The sequence below is a fragment of the Somniosus microcephalus genome, chromosome 33, assembly GCF_052327205.1.
Source record: "Somniosus microcephalus isolate GS21.2 chromosome 33, FLI_Smic_1.0, whole genome shotgun sequence".
Lineage (NCBI taxonomy): Eukaryota > Metazoa > Chordata > Chondrichthyes > Squaliformes > Somniosidae > Somniosus > Somniosus microcephalus.
This window is the reverse complement of record NC_141019.1, coordinates 26292624-26308031: the sequence shown is the minus strand read 5'-3', so window position 1 is coordinate 26308031 and position 15408 is coordinate 26292624. Positions and strand designations below refer to the sequence as shown.

Sequence of the window (15408 nt, the reverse complement as noted above, 5' to 3'; positions counted from 1 at the left end):
CACGATATTCACTGAGATAGTGTTAATATTGAGATTGAGATACATCGGGAGCCTACTGTCAACAAGGGCAGACGTCGACGACGAAGTCCAACACCGCCTTCAGTGTGCCAGTGCAGCCTTCGGTCGCCTGAGGAAGAGAGTGTTTGAAGACCAGGACCTGAAACCCGGCACTAAGTTCATGGTCTACAGAGCAGCAGTGATACCCGCCCTGCTGTATGCTTCAGAGACATAGACCATGTACAGCAGACACCTCAAAGCACTGGAGAGGTACCACCAATGCTGCCTCCGCAAGATCCTGCAAATCCATTGGCAGGATAGGCGCACCAACGTCAGTGTTCTCGCTTAGGCCAACATCCCCAGCATCGAAGCTTTGACCACGCTCGATCAGCTCCGATGGACGGGTCACATCATCTGCATGCCTGATACGAGACTCCCAAAACAAGCGCTCTACTCGGAGCTCCGACACGGCAAGAGAGCCCCAGGTGGGCAGAGGAAATGCTTCAAGGACACCCTCAAAGCCTCCTTGAAAAAGTGTAACATCCCCACCGACACCTGGGAATCCCTGGCCCAAGACCGCACAAAGTGGAGGAGAAGCATCCGGGAAGGCGCCGAACACCTCGAGTCTCTTCGCCGGGAGCAAGCGGAAGCCAAGCGCAAACAGCGCAAGGAGCGCACGCCAACCCAAGCACCCCACCCACCCGCCCCTTCAACCACCGTCTGCCCCACCTGTGACAGAGACTGTAGGTCCCGCATTGGACTCAGTCACCTGAGAACTCATTTTTAATGTGGAGGCAAGTCATCCTCGGCTCCGAGGGACTGCCTAAGAAAGAAGAGTTAAGAATAAAGCTCAGTCTCCAACAAGCAATAATGTTTGAGGAGTAACTGTAACTATGAATGGAGAACCATTAACCCATTCCTCGCCTGGAACTGACTGGGTGCGATGAATCAGACCACCCCTGTAAAACAGGGAATTAGCCCCTGTGAGACCACTTGTTCTGAAGTGCCTAAACATGCCAGACACAGAGAGCTCCTTCAAGGACACAAACGGCTACAGATTAGTACTGTAATTATCTGCAATTAGAATGCAGGGTAGTTTATCCCTGTTAAATAGGAACTGGGAAAGTGGGTTAAATTCGTGCAAAGCAATCTCACCTGATTTTTTTTAAAATTCAAACTTGAAAGCTTGCATTACAGGAATTTCCCACTTTAGAGTTAATCTTAAACCAGCTGGCGGTGAACATAAATGAAGCTCTTCTTTCTCTCCCTTCGCTGGTGAGCGTAATTGGTAGAGTCTGGAAGTGAGGTCATTGCTAGCTGAGTTTGGAGAGAAACATTTAAATTCAATCTGCCAGGGAGAACAGTTAGCGAGGGACAGGCAGGCAGTGGAACTGTGTGAGAGGGGGCAGTTCGTGAAGGAGAGATTAAAACAGAGCGAGCGAGGGAAGTTAGTGAAGGACAAAGACATTCAAACTTAGTTTGTGAGAGAGGAAGTTAGTGAGCCTGACCTGCTGAATTTTTCCAGCATTTTCTGTTGTTATTACAGTGAAACTCAAGTCTGACAAAGAATAGTTAGTGATTGTAGACATTCCAACAGAGAGAGAGAGAGACGGGATAGTTAGAGAGGGACTGACATTCAAATTTAGTGAGAGAGGAAATAGTTAATTGGGTTTTATTGCCAGACCCAAACTGAGGGATTCCCAGACAAGACAGGGCAGCTTACTTTGCTGTGTGTGTCTCTCTCTCTCTGAAAGCCTGTTCCCTGTGTGTGTGTGTATCAGTATCCCAGAAACCCACAGATTCTGGTACCTGGTCCACGAGAAGCTCAAGAAGAGTTTGGGAGTTGTTTTTGTTCTTTCTCTGCAGACTTTGAGAGATATTTTTACACCACTCCAGAGGAAACGGCTTCAGCACACGAGTGTTAAGAGGCTGCTGGATTCAAGGGTGAGTACCATGTGTTGTCCATTTGCTTGAAGACTTGGCTTTTGTTAAGCAGTTTTGCACGGGGCAGGGGTGACAGATGAAACCTTGAATCTCTTCAGCGAGGGCTTGTTGTTCCCTGGACAGCCCTGAAGTCATGGAGTTCTGGGCTTTACTCTGTTTACTCAGTACATTGCCCAGGGCCTCTAGGAAGGAGGAAAGCCCTGTTATTGGGGGGAGTAGGGAGGGGACTGTGGAAGGGGAGCTCCTATTATAGATCCTACTTACACAATAAGTCAATGCGGCTGGTAGAAAAGCCACAACAAAAGGTGCTTCACATTTTTGTGTTAGTGCAGCGACTTTGTCACTTGTGAGCGACTGGGTCATTCTTACTCGTGGGAATAAAGGCGATTCAGGACTCTTTGCCCTATCCTCCAATGAAGTATCCCTGTATCTGGCATTTAGCCGAGGGCGGTACAAGGGAATGGGCGTGCGGGTTGTTTTTAAGAGGAATATTTTGGAAATCTTTTAAAATAAGATTGCTCTAAATATTGAATTGCATTCATTTGTTTTACTGCCCGTGTTCTAAGCAACACACGCGATGAATGCAGACGATGGGTTGCTGCAAACGCTTCTGTTCTCTCCCTTTGCTGTCTCTTCAGTAGATTAGCGACAGGGTTAATTCCGTCGGATGTGATTTAAGGTCAAGTTCACAAAGATGAGGGGGACCATTCGGCCCATCTAGGTCATCCTTTTGTAAAAAACCAATATCGCAGCGTCTAACTGCCTCCTCTCAATCGTTTTTTAAAGAAAGAAAGACTTGCATTTATATAGCACAGTTCATGACCACTGGACGTCTAATGAAGTACTTTTTTTGGAGTGTAGTCACTGTTGTAATGTGGGAAACGCGGCAGCCAATTTGCGCACAGCAAGCTCCCACAAAACAGCAATGCGATAATGACCAGATAATCTGTTTTTGTGATGTTGGTTGAGGGATAAATATTGGCCAGGACACCGGGGAGAACTCCCCTGCTCTTCTTCGAAATAGTGGCCATGGGATCTTTTATGTCCACCTGAGAGAGGAGACGGGGCCTCGGTTTAACGTCTCATCTGAAAGACGGCACCTCCGACAGTGCAGCACTCCCTCAGCACCGCACTGGAGTGTCAGCCTAGAATTTTGTGCTCAAGTCTCTGGAGTGGGACTTGAACCCACGACCTTCTGACTCGGAGGCGAGGGTGCTGCCCACTGAGCCACAGCTGACACTTTCTTACCTCCCTTACCCTCTGGGATACCAGTCTGGGTACTGATCACTTGCGTGAAGACGTGCTTCCTAACATCAGTCCTTGAGCTTGTCAATTTGTGCCTATGTCCCTTGTCCTGCGGTTGTGGTTTAACCTGAAATGGTGCTCGGGATAAACCCCTTCTATTCCCTCGAGATTCTTGTATCCCTCTATATGGACCTCTCTCATTCTTCTCCTTTTAAAAGTGGAAGAGTTCCAAGTTTCTCTAACCTCTTCTCAGAACTCGGTTCCTCTATCAGTTCGGCCTCATGGACCTTCTCTGCACCTATTCAAGGGCCTCGATTTTTCCCTTGTGCCGTCGGTGACCAGAAATGAACACAGTGCTCAGGGGACTGCCTGATCAGAGCACTGTACAGAAAAGAAAAGAAAGACTTGCATTTCTATAGCGCCTTTCACGACCTCCGCATGTCCTAAAGCGCTTTACAGCCAATTAATTATCTTGAGGTGCAGTAACTGTTGTAGGAAATGCGGCAGTCAATTTGCGCACAGCAAGCTCCCACAAACAGCAATGTGATAAATGACCAGACAATCTGTTTTCGTGATGTTGACTGAGGGATAAATATTGGCCAGGACACCGGCGATAACTCCACTGCTCTTCTTTGAAATAGTGCCGTGGGATCTTTTACGTCCACCTGAGAGGGCAAGTAAACCAGGAATTCCAGCACAGTAATTGATATGGTGGTGGTGTTGGCAGTTGTGGTGGTGTTCGTGGCGGTGATGGTGTTGGCGGTGGTGGTAGCGGCGGTGGTGGTGTTGGCAACGGTGATGGTGGTGGTGACAGTGGCGTTGGTGGCGGTGTTGACAGCAGCGGTGTTGGTGGTGGCGGTAGCGGTGGTGGGGGTGTTGGTGTTGGCGGTGGTGGTGTTGGCGGTGGTGGTAACGGCGGTGGGGATGTTGGCAGTGGTGGTGTTGGCAGTGATGTTGGCGGCTGTGGTGGCCTTCATGGCGGCGGTGGTGTTGGCGGTGGTGTTGGCGCATTCGGGCAAGTGCAGCAACTGAGCCCAGCCAACAGAACAAAACGTGCCCATTTTAAAATGTCTCGCTGTCAAGGACTCCATTGAAAAATAAAACTTGCAGAATGTCCCGATTAACAGTTCGTTCTGTCCTCTTCTGTCAATTTTGTGAGGAGATTTTTGTTCAGTCAGTCAGCGGTTAGTGGGCATGACTGTTGGGCAAGTGAACTAACATTAACAGACGTACAGTCATGGAGCCAGTGATTATTCAGCATTAACAGAGCTTGTTCACTCAGCTCCCTCGCACTGTCGGGCACAGTATCCCTTGCTCTGATATCCGCACTTGTCGCCTAAACCAGGTTTTGAAAAGCTAAATGGAGAGAAGACAAAAAGATGTTAACTGGAACTTTTTTAAAAAAGCTTCTGGTAGGTCAAATACTTTTATAACACAAAGATGCACATCCAGGCTTTGACATGAAGCTCAGTTAGTCACTAAGAGTCTGGAACGCCTCAATAAGTGGATTGTGATCATGTAGCTGCTGATTCGTTTAACGGGAAACCCGATCCCTGGAACATTTTCACTGCAGTTATGCAAACTGGCCAGATTAGAAGCCGTCCATGCAGTTAGTGAGCATTTCCGATCACTTTCTGCAATAATAAATGGTGCGAATAAGCTTGTCGTGGACTGTGCAACCTCGCTACCTCTCTCTCCTCCTTTAAGAGGCTCCTTAAAACCTACCTCTTTGACCAAGCTTTTGGTCACATGTCCCAATATCTCTTTATGTGGCTCGGTGTCAAATTTAGTCTGACGCTGCTGTGAGGCATCTTGGGACGTTTTATTACATTAAAGGCGCTATATAAATGCAAGTTGTTGCTGACTGTAGTCTGACTTCTTTAAGTAGCCACCTACTTTTTTTTTGGTTCTATATGCTCAAGTTAAAGCATTTGAATTCCCTCCACACCCCCCCCCCACCCCCCCCCGCCGCCAGTGTCTTAACCTTGTCTCCCCTCCTTCCCCGAAGGTGCTGACTAGTGCCAGAGTGGGTGGGTGGGTGGAGGGAGGTTACGGTCCTGCGAGTGCCAGGCACTCATCGGTATCTCACCCAAGTGGCCGTCCTTCATGTAGGCTATTCCACAAGGAGGGGATCACAACCGATCCTGACCTCAGCTGATGTGCTTTCCGGCGCAGGTCAATAACCAGGGGGCATAGATTTAAAGTAATTGGTAGAAGGATTAGAGGGTATTTGAGGAGAACTTTTTCACCCAGAGGGTGGTGGGGGTCTGGAACTCACTGCCTGAAAGGGTGGTAGAGGCAGAAACCCTCACTGCATTTAAAAAGTACTTGGATATGCGCTTGAAGTGCCGTAACCTACAGGGCCACGGACCAAGAGCTGGAAAGTGGGATTAGGCTGGAGTGCTCTTTCATCCGGCACAGACATGATGGGCCGAATGGCCTCCTTCTGTGCCGTAATTTTCAATGATTCTATGACCGTGATCGGGAGAGGGAACCCTGGCTAATCTTCTTTGTATTATTCTTTCGCTGAGCAGAGCGGCACTGAGGCCAAGAGCAGCGGCCCCGACTGCTGAGATCAGTTAACACAGCACAGACCAGGGACTGCACCAGAACTGGGACAATAACGTGTATGAGGGTAAAACAGGTCTGTTTTGGCACAGAATGCCAGGTAGTGGGTTAAAAAATTGTCTGGTTTTGGTGTTTCAAAGGCTATTTTCATATATTTTCACCATTAACATTAAAACGTCACATCAAAAGTAGCACTTGGCATTGAAATTAAAGTTCTGTTTAAAAAAGAGAATGATCAAGAGTAGGAAAAGCAAAACTGTAATCTGATCGAGAGGTTTTAATGGCAGAAAAGCACAAGATGGGACCTCGAGGCCTGTGCAACAGTCCCCTGTATGTTGGGATTGGATTACTGCCTTGCAGTTACTTTGTTCTTTGCCAGTTGCAGCTGTCTCTGATTTCCATGTCATTGATTTGTGATATTTACACTATTGGGGGAGGTTCTGACATCATTACTGCAAATGCGTTCAGATAGTCTGCAGCTCATTGCCAGGCACTTGTGTGACCAAGTTTAATAAACACGACCCTCCCATTCTGTTTGTGCCGATCTTCTTCTCCTCTCCTGAAGCCACTGACTGGCGCTGGGCTCCAGATCCACAGGCAGCGGCCACAGTACCTCATCCAGGTGGGCCATTCTTCATGGGTGAGCCTAGGCAGCCAGTCTTCAACCCCCTTCACCCAACTTCCATATATACGCACTTCCCAATTGCGCATCACTGGCTAGCAATTGGGAGCAGGAAACCGTGGCTGCTCTCGCTGATATCAGCTAAGTCAGCCCAGACCTGTATCTTCAAACTAGATATTGGGAAGACCGAAACCATTGTCTTCGGTCCCCGCCACGAACTCCGTTCCCTGGCCACCGACTCCATCCCATTCCCCAGCAACTGTCTGAGACTGAACCACACCGTTCATAACCTTGGTGTCGTATTTGACCCCGAGATGCGCTTCCGACCACATATCAGCTCCATCAAGACCGCCTGTTTCCACCTCCGTAACATCGCCCGACTCCAACCTTGCCTCAACTCATCCGCTGCTGAAACCCTCATCCATGCCTTTGTTACCTCTACACTTGACTATTCCAACGCACTCCTGGCTGGCCTCCCACATTCCACCTTCCGTAAACTTATAAACTCATCCAAAACTCGGCTGCCCGTGTCCTAACTCGCACCGAGTCCCGTTCACCCATCTCCCCTGTGCTCGCTGACCTACATTGGCTCCCAGTTAAGCAATGCCTCGATTTTAAAATTCTCATCCTCGTGTTCAAATCCCTCCACGGCCTCGCCCCTCCCTATCTCTGTTACCTCCTCCAGCCCCACAACCCTCCGAGATCTCTGCGCTCCTCCAATTCTGGCCATCTGCGCCTCCCCAGGTTTCACCGCTCCACCATTGGCGGCCGTGCCTTCAGCTGCCTGGGCCCTAAGCTCTGGAATTCCCTCGCTACCTCTCTCTCCTCCTTTAAGACTCTCTTTAAAACCTACCTCTTTGATCAAGCTTTTGGTCATCTGTCTTAATATCTCCTTATGTGGCTCGGTGTCAAATTCTGTCTGGTAACGCTCCCGTGCAGCACCTTGGGACGTTTTACTTCATTAAAGGCGCTATATAAATACAAATTGTAGTTGTCATTTTTGAAGGTAGTTTTTCTGTCAACTGCTAATTTATTTGTGTTGCTCCATTGCTTAATTGCCTCATTTTCAGCAATGCCCCAGTTTTACTGCACCAAGTGTTTCAATTTGAACATGTGGGAATGTCTGTAAGACTCCAGATCGGGGATGGGCTGAGGGGGGGGGTGAGGGGGGGGACGGGGAAAGGAAATTAAGCATATGGAGGACCTTGTGCTTTTTAATTGATTTCAGACAGCGGCTCATTCCCCCGGTGACCTCAGTCCCTTCAGGTTAAACAGTTGTGTTCTGTTTGCTGTATGAGTACCAGGATAAACCCTTCCGACGACTATGGAAACAGTTACGTGCCAAGACATTTAAAAAAAATCTGGCACGAAGATTTCTGCAGAGACACTTCGAGAGACAAAACGTTTGTGGTTTTGTCGTTCTTAACTTCGACTCTGTAATCAGCATCAGCGGCGTACAGAAAACTTTCTGTTCGGTGGATGACGTGCATATTTTCAAAGCTGCAACGAAAAATTCTGTTCCTGAGCCTTTGGCCGAAGCTGCATTGTTTCAGAAAAGAATTCTATTTTTTTGCCATTCTTTTTCCACTCTTCCTATTTCTCCCCTCCCTCGGGGTGATTACAGTCGCCAGGGTGAAATCACATGGTGTCGTAAGAACATAAGCATTAGGAGCAGGAGTCGGCCATAGGGGCCCTCGAGCCTGCTCCCCCATTCAATGGCTGATCTTCGACCTCAGCTCCACTGTCCCGCCCTATCTCCATATCCCTTGATTCCCCTCGAGTCCAAAAATCAATCTATCCTCCAGTAGAAAAAAGAGAAAGTCTTGCATTTATATAGTGCCTTTCACGACCACTGGACATCCCAAAGCGCTTTACAGCCAATTTTTGAAGTGTAGTCACTGTTGTAATGTAGGAAACGCAGCAGCCAATTAGCGCACAGCAAGCTCCCACAAACAGCAATGTGATCATGACCAGATCATCTGTTTTATTGATGTTGGTCCAGGGATAAACATTGGCCAGGACTTCAGGGAGAACTCCCCTGCTCTTCTTCGAAATAGTTTTGCGGGATCTTTCATGTCCACCTGAGAGAGCAGACGGGGTCTGGGTTTAACGTCTCATCCAAAAGACGGCACCTCCGACAGTGCAGCACTCCCTCAGCACTGCACTGGGAATGTCAGCCTAGCTTTTTGTGCTCAAGTCTCTGGAGTGGGTAATTGAACCCGTGACCTTCTGACTCAGGCGAGAGTGCTGCCCACTGAGCCACGGCTGACACTCTTGTGCCTTCTTGTGCGAGCCTAGATGATGAGTGTGGTCGGGCTATTCGCCCGCAGGGTAAATCGCGCATATGCCAGATCCATGTCCTCGCCACACCATGTCCTCATCACTGAATCATGATCAGGAGCAGACTGGTGTTCAAACCTGGGTCAGGGTGGCATAGCGTTGCATCAGGTGATACGCTTACCCACTAAGCCATTGGCGGAAGTAAACATTTGAAGTCTTCACGGGTGGATTGTAGGGGTGCAATTGAGACAGGTAGACACCAAGGGTGCAGACTACCCCTTTGCTGTGGTTAAGGTCTGAAGTTGCTCAACTCAATGTTAAGAAGGCTGTAAAGTGCCTAATTGAAAGATGAGGTGTTGTTGCTCGAGCTTACGTTGAGCTTCATTGGAACAGTGTAGGAGGCCGAGGCCAGAATGGGAGTGGGGCGGAGAATTCAAGTGACAAGCGACCGGAAGCTCAGGGTCGCACTTGCAGACTGACCGGATGAAAGCACTTGCCCTTTCGGCTCCTCCCACACCACCGTCCAGGGCCCCAAACACTCCTTCCGGGTGAGACAGCGATTTACTTGTCCTACTTCCAACCCAGTATACTGTATTTGCTGCTCTCAGTGCGGTCTCCTCTACACTGGGGAGACCAAACTCAGATTGGGTGATTGCTTTGCAAGCACGACCCTGAGTTTCCGGTCGCTTGCCCCTTGAATTCTCCGCCCCACTCCTGCTCTGACATCAGCCTCCTACACTGTTCCAACGCAAGCTCGAGGAGCAGCACCTCAGCTTTCAAACTGGCCACTTTACAGCCTTCCAGCCTCAACATTGAGTTCAACAATTTCAGACCTTAACCACCGCTCCCACTTTCTCTCGGACAACAGGCGCTGGTAATTTAGGATGGGTGCACCAGTGCTGCTGGGGATGACGGAGGCTGTGGACAGGTGCTTGTGAGGGGGATCCCTTATCAATACACGGCCAGCGGGGTGGTCTGCACCCCTGGGGTCTACCTGCTTTTTACTTCCACCACACTCCCAGGTCACTGGGACCTTCTCCACTTTTTCCATGCTTCCCTCTCCCTCTGCTATTCTGCTGTAACCATTCACACCTCCTCTGGGTCACGGAGACATCGATTGTTTCTCTGATTTCTCCCATTCTCACCTCCCTTTGTCTTGCACCATCACCACTTCTGTTATTTAATCACCTCACCGTCCTCCACCTAATCACATACCTCTCCTTTTAAAAAAAAAATCTTTCCCTGCCTCCCTTTTCCTTGGCTCTGTTCCTTCTTGTATAAGCTGTTCATCTGTAACATCTTCTGACGAAAGGTCATCGATCTGAAACGATGACCCTTACTTTCCTCTCTCCGCGGAGGCTGCCCGACCTGAGCGTTTCCAGTATTCTCTGTTTTCATTTGCAGTAGTTTGCTTTTTGTTAAGCCGAACAGCGTCTGATGTTGTCCCATTCTGTCCAATTGCAGAGGAGACAGAGATGTCAAATTTTGTCTGAGAACACGCCTGTGAAGCACCTTGGGATGTTTTACTATGTTCAAGGCGCTATATAAACGCAGGTTGTTGTTGATACAGGTGAAGGGGGGGGGGCAGGGTGAAGTACTGTGACATCTTTGCAGCACCCAGACAGCAGTAACTGCCCTGTGCTGGGGTGAGGGCTGTATCACAGAATCACAGAATCACAGAAACCCCACAGTGCAGATCGAGGCCATTTCGGCCCATCGAGCCTGCACCGACACATATCCCACCCGATCCCCGTAACCCCTACACCAACACATATCCCACCCAATCCCCGTAACCCCTACACCGACACATATCCCACCCGATCCCCGTAACCCCTACACCGACACATATCCCACCCGATCCCCGTAACCCCTACACCAACACATATCCCACCCGATCCCCGTAACCCCTACACCAACACATATCCCACCCGATCCCCGTAACCCCTACACCAACACATATCCCACCCAATCCCCGTAACCCCTACACCAACACATATCCCACCCGATCCCCGTAACCCCTACACCGACACATATCCCACCCGATCCCCGTAACCCCTACACCGACACATATCCCACCCGATCCCCGTAACCCCACATATTTTAATCCCCCTAACACTAAGGGTCAATTTATCATAGCCAATCAACCTAACCCGCACACCTTTGGACTGTGGGAGGAAACCGGAGCACCCGGAGAAAACCCACGCAAACACGGGGAGAATGTGCAAACTCCACACAGACAGTCACCCGAGGCCGGATTCGAACCCGGGTCCCTGGCGCTGTGAGGCAACAGTGCTAACCACTATGCCACCATGCTGTAATGTGGCTTTAGTCCTGTTTGCAAAGCTCATTAAGGGCGAGCATTAGTAAATGTTTGATGCCTTGGTTTGAGTAAGTACAAAGGATGTTCAGCCTTTAATAACTCATTTCATCCTGAGGAACTGTATTTGAACTGAGGTTTGTGTAGACTGGAGCAGTTTGGTAAATGATGCTGGCTGCACAAACGCAAGAAACACGCTCTTACATCTCACTGCCTGAAGCTGGGGACTACAATAATATGAGCGTTGATTGATCGAGGGGTGCACCGAGGATAGCTCAGTGGGCGAATACACCGTGTGATGTGGTATCGACTCATACCGGCAAGGAAGGCCCCAAATTCAGTCCCTGATCTGGGCTTGCCGAAACCAATCTCAGCCTGGGCAGCTGGCGGCCTCATCATTCTTGAAGGCGGGGTGAAAATCAGCCAAGGTTCTCGCTCCAGATTATTATCCGAGGATCCTCTGTTGAAAGCACACGTAGATATCCGGTGAGGGCGGGTTTGGGCATGGCTATGATGTCCCCATGGTCGAATAGCCTTGGCAGGTGAAGAAAGCATGGTATTGGTGCACCCATGGGTAAATTCACCAATTCCACACTCCCAGAGAGGAGCCAGCCTCACAGGGAGTGTGGGCCAGAGATTGGGAGTTGCTACCCTGTGACCATCTTTCTGACCTGCTCTCCCCAGTATCTACACAGGTTAACAAGGCCATAAAAAAAGCAAACCAGGCACTAGGGTTTATTTCTAGAGGGCAAGAATTGAAAAGTAGGGAAGTTATGCTAAACCTGTATCGAACCTTGGTTAGACCACACTTGGAGTACTGCGGACAGTTCTGGTCGCCATATTATCAAAAGGATATAGAGGCACTGGAGAGGGTGCAGAGAAGATTTACAAGGATGATACCAGAAATGCGAGGGTATACATATCAGGAAAGGATGAACAGGCTGGGTCTCTTTTCTCTTGAAAAGAGAAGGCTGAGGGGTGACCTAATAGAGATCTGTAAAATTATGAAAGGTTTTGATAGAGTGGATACAGAGAGAATGTTTCCACTCATGGGGAAGAGCATAACTAGAGGCCATCAATGTAAGATAGTCACCAAGAAATCCAATAGGGAATTCAGGAGAAACTTCTTTACCCAGAGAGTGGTGAGAATGTGGAACTCGCTCCCACAGGGAGTGGTTGAAGCGAATAGTATCGATGCATTTAAGGGGAGGTTAGATAAGCACAAGAGGGAGAAGGGAATAGAGGGTTATGCTGATAGATTTAGATGAGGAAAGACGGGAGGAGGCTCGAGTGGAGCATAAACGCCGGCATGGACTGGTTGGGCCGAATGGTCTGTTTCTGTGCCGAATATCCTATGTAATCCTTTCCTAGCTTGGAGACACAAAGGCCAATTGTAGATTCCTCATCCCTGCCCAGTGCTGTATAAGTTAACTCCGCACAAACCAAGGATTAAACTTGGGACCTTCTCCGACTGGATGGCTCAGTACCACACCACATTGTGAACTATCATAGGTGTGTTACACTAAGCCAGTAGTCTTTAAAAAAAAAATAAGCAGTTACAATAAATGCTGAATTTATTCCAGGATAGTCTCATTTCAAGGGTGCGATAAATGGCCAACTATTTTTTGACGTGGCCCCATCTAACATTTGTGAGTGTGAGGAGGTGGGGGGTGGGGCTAGCTCACATTCCCACTCCTACATTTGTACAAACACAATTGGACACTTCTCCCACATCTACACAGCCTTTTTTAAAACTGCCCCCACCCCCACTCCACTTTGGACCAGTCAAAAGGTGGCATCCTACTTTATTCCTCAATGGCCTTGTCATTTGGTTCAACAACAACAACAACTTGTATTTATATAGTGCCTTTAACGTAGTAAAACGTCCCAAGGCGCTGCACAGGAATATTTTAAGACAAAAAATTTGACACCGAGCCACATAAGGATAAATTAGGGCGGGTGACCAAAAGCTTGGTCAAAGAGGTAGGTTTTAAGGAGCGTCTTGAAGGAGGAAAGAGAGGTAGAGAGGCGGAGAGATTTAGGGAGGGAATTCCAGAGCTTAGGGCCTCGGCAACAGAAGGCACGGCCACCAATGGTGGAGCGATTATAATCAGGGATGCTCAAGAGGGCAGAATTAGAGGAGTGCAGATATCTCGGGTTGTGGAGCTGAAGGAGATTACAGAGATAGGGAGGGGCGAGGCCATGGAGGGATTTGAAAACAAGGATGAGAATTTTGAAATCGAGGCGCTGCTTAACCAGGAGCCAATGTAGGTCAGCGAGCACAGGGGTGATGGGTGAACGGGACTTGGTGCGAGTTAGGACACGGGCAGCCGAGTTTTGGATGACCTCAAGTTTACGTAGGGTGGAATGTGGGAGACTGGCCAGGAGTGTGTTGGAATAGTCAAGTCTAGAGGTAACAAAGGCATGGATGAGGGTTTCAGCAGCGGATGAGCTGAGGTAGGGGCGGAGACGGGCGATATTACAGAGGTGGAAATAGGTGGTTTTAGTTATGCTGCGGATATGTGGTCGGAAGCTCATTTCAGGGTCAAATATGACACCAAGGTTGCGAACAGTGTGGTTCAGCCTCAGACAGATGTTAGGGAGAGGGATGGAGTCAGTGGCCAGGGAACGGAGTTTGTGGCAGGGACCGAAAACAATGGCTTCGGTCTTCCCAATATTTAATTGGAGAAAATTTCTGCTCATCCAGAACTGGATGTCGGACAAGCAGTCTGACAATTTAGAGACCGTGGAGGGGTCGAGAGAAGAGGTAGTGAGGTAGAGCTGGGTGTTGTCAGCATACATGTGGAAACTGACGCTGTGTTTTTGGATGATGTCGCCAAGGGGCAACATGTAGATGAGAAATAGGAGGGGCCAAGGATAGATCCTTGGGGGACACCAGAGGTAACGATGCGGGAGCGGGAAGAGAAGCTGTTGCAGGTGATTTTCTGGCTACGATTAGATAGATAAGAATGGAACCAGGCGAGTGCAGTCCCACCCAGCTGGACGACGGTGGAGAGGCACTGGAGAAGGATGGAGTGGTCAACCGTGTCAAAGGCTGCAGACAAGTCAAGAAGGACGAGGAGGGATAGTTTACCTTCGCCACAGTCACAAAGGATGTCATTTGTGACTTTGATGAGAGCCGTTTCGGTACTGTGGTAAGGGTGGAAACCTGATTGGAGAGATTCAAACATGGAGTTGCGGGAAAGATGGGCACGGATTTGGGAGGCCACAACACGTTCAAGGACTTTGGAGAGGAAAGGGAGTTTGGCGATGGGGCGGTAGTTTGCAAGGACGGAGGGGTCAAGGGTTGTTTTTTTGAAGAGAGGGCTGATGACGGCAGATTTGAGGGAGAGGGCGACAGTATCTGAGGAGAGAGAACACAGATGTTTATGGTACAGTACCTTGCTATCCACTTTTCAGTGACCTTGCATGCGGTAACCATGTCTCAATTTACCTCAGAAAATATTAGTCCTATTTTAATATGTTAAAAAATGGAGGTAAAATATTCATCTGTGACCTTCCAGTCAGGCCTCACACCACTTCAGCCCTTACTAGGCCCCAAATCAACCCTTAGTAGTCCCTGTGTTTTTCATTGGCTATATCAAAGTCCTGCAGTTATCTCAGTCGTTGGGCCACTGATTGTTGTGAGTTATGTTGGCATATTCTGTTCACGTGGGGTGTATGTGACCTTTCTGCCATCATGTTTGATGACTGATCCCCAAACTCAGTACAATATAGGTTTTACATTTTTATCTTTTCCCATCTCTGATACAGAGCTGCCGAATGCACACGCTTTAGAAACCTTATTTACTTTGGGCTGGCATCTGGATACATTTTGATCCCTCACCCCAACCCCCGTGTAAAATGTACTCCTTTCGTAATGTGAGCTTCCCTTTATAGAGGTAGGAGCACCATATGTGTATGTGGGTTCAAAATGGGTCCCATGTGTACACCAGTTCTAGTGGTCATGTGAGAGCAGAACAATAACTCTCTCCCACTCTGAGGAGTTTGAACGCTGCAGTGGTGCGTACACTTTTTACATTCTGTTGAAGTACAGGATCATGTCTTATCTGCGTAAAAACATCATAAAATTTCCAATGGACTGTGGACTTTAACAGTTAAACACTGAATTGACGTTTTCTACACCATGATAGGAATGCTACAATTGGCCTCAGCACCCCTGGGCTAGGGGAGGGGGCGGGGGAAATCAGCCAGGGTGCCCGCTCCTGCTGGGTAGTACATTCGTGGATCTTATAAAAACATCAGCATTAGGAACAGGAGTAGGCCATTCAGCCCCTCGAGCCTGCTCCGCCATTCAATACGATCAGGGCTGATCATCGATCTCAACTCCACTTTCCTGCACTATCCCCATATCCCTTGATTCCCTTTGTGTCCAAGGATCAGGCTTTGCAATGATGCACCCCCTGGTTGAATG

The 15408-nt window shown here is 48.8% G+C and overlaps 1 protein-coding gene across 2 annotated transcripts in view; it reads left to right on the top strand.

Moving 5' to 3' along the window:
* The first annotated feature begins 1282 nt into the window (after positions 1–1282).
* Positions 1283–15408, top strand: part of LOC147097028 (transmembrane protein 198-like) — a 114882-nt gene continuing 100756 nt past the window's right edge. The window contains exons 1-2 of one of the 2 annotated variants that reach the window (XM_085972767.1): positions 1283–1941; positions 5721–5830. The gene's annotated coding sequence lies outside the window, so the exon portion shown is untranslated. The remainder of the gene's footprint in view (positions 1942–5720; positions 5831–15408) is intronic. The other variant, XM_085972766.1, reaches the window with a different exon arrangement.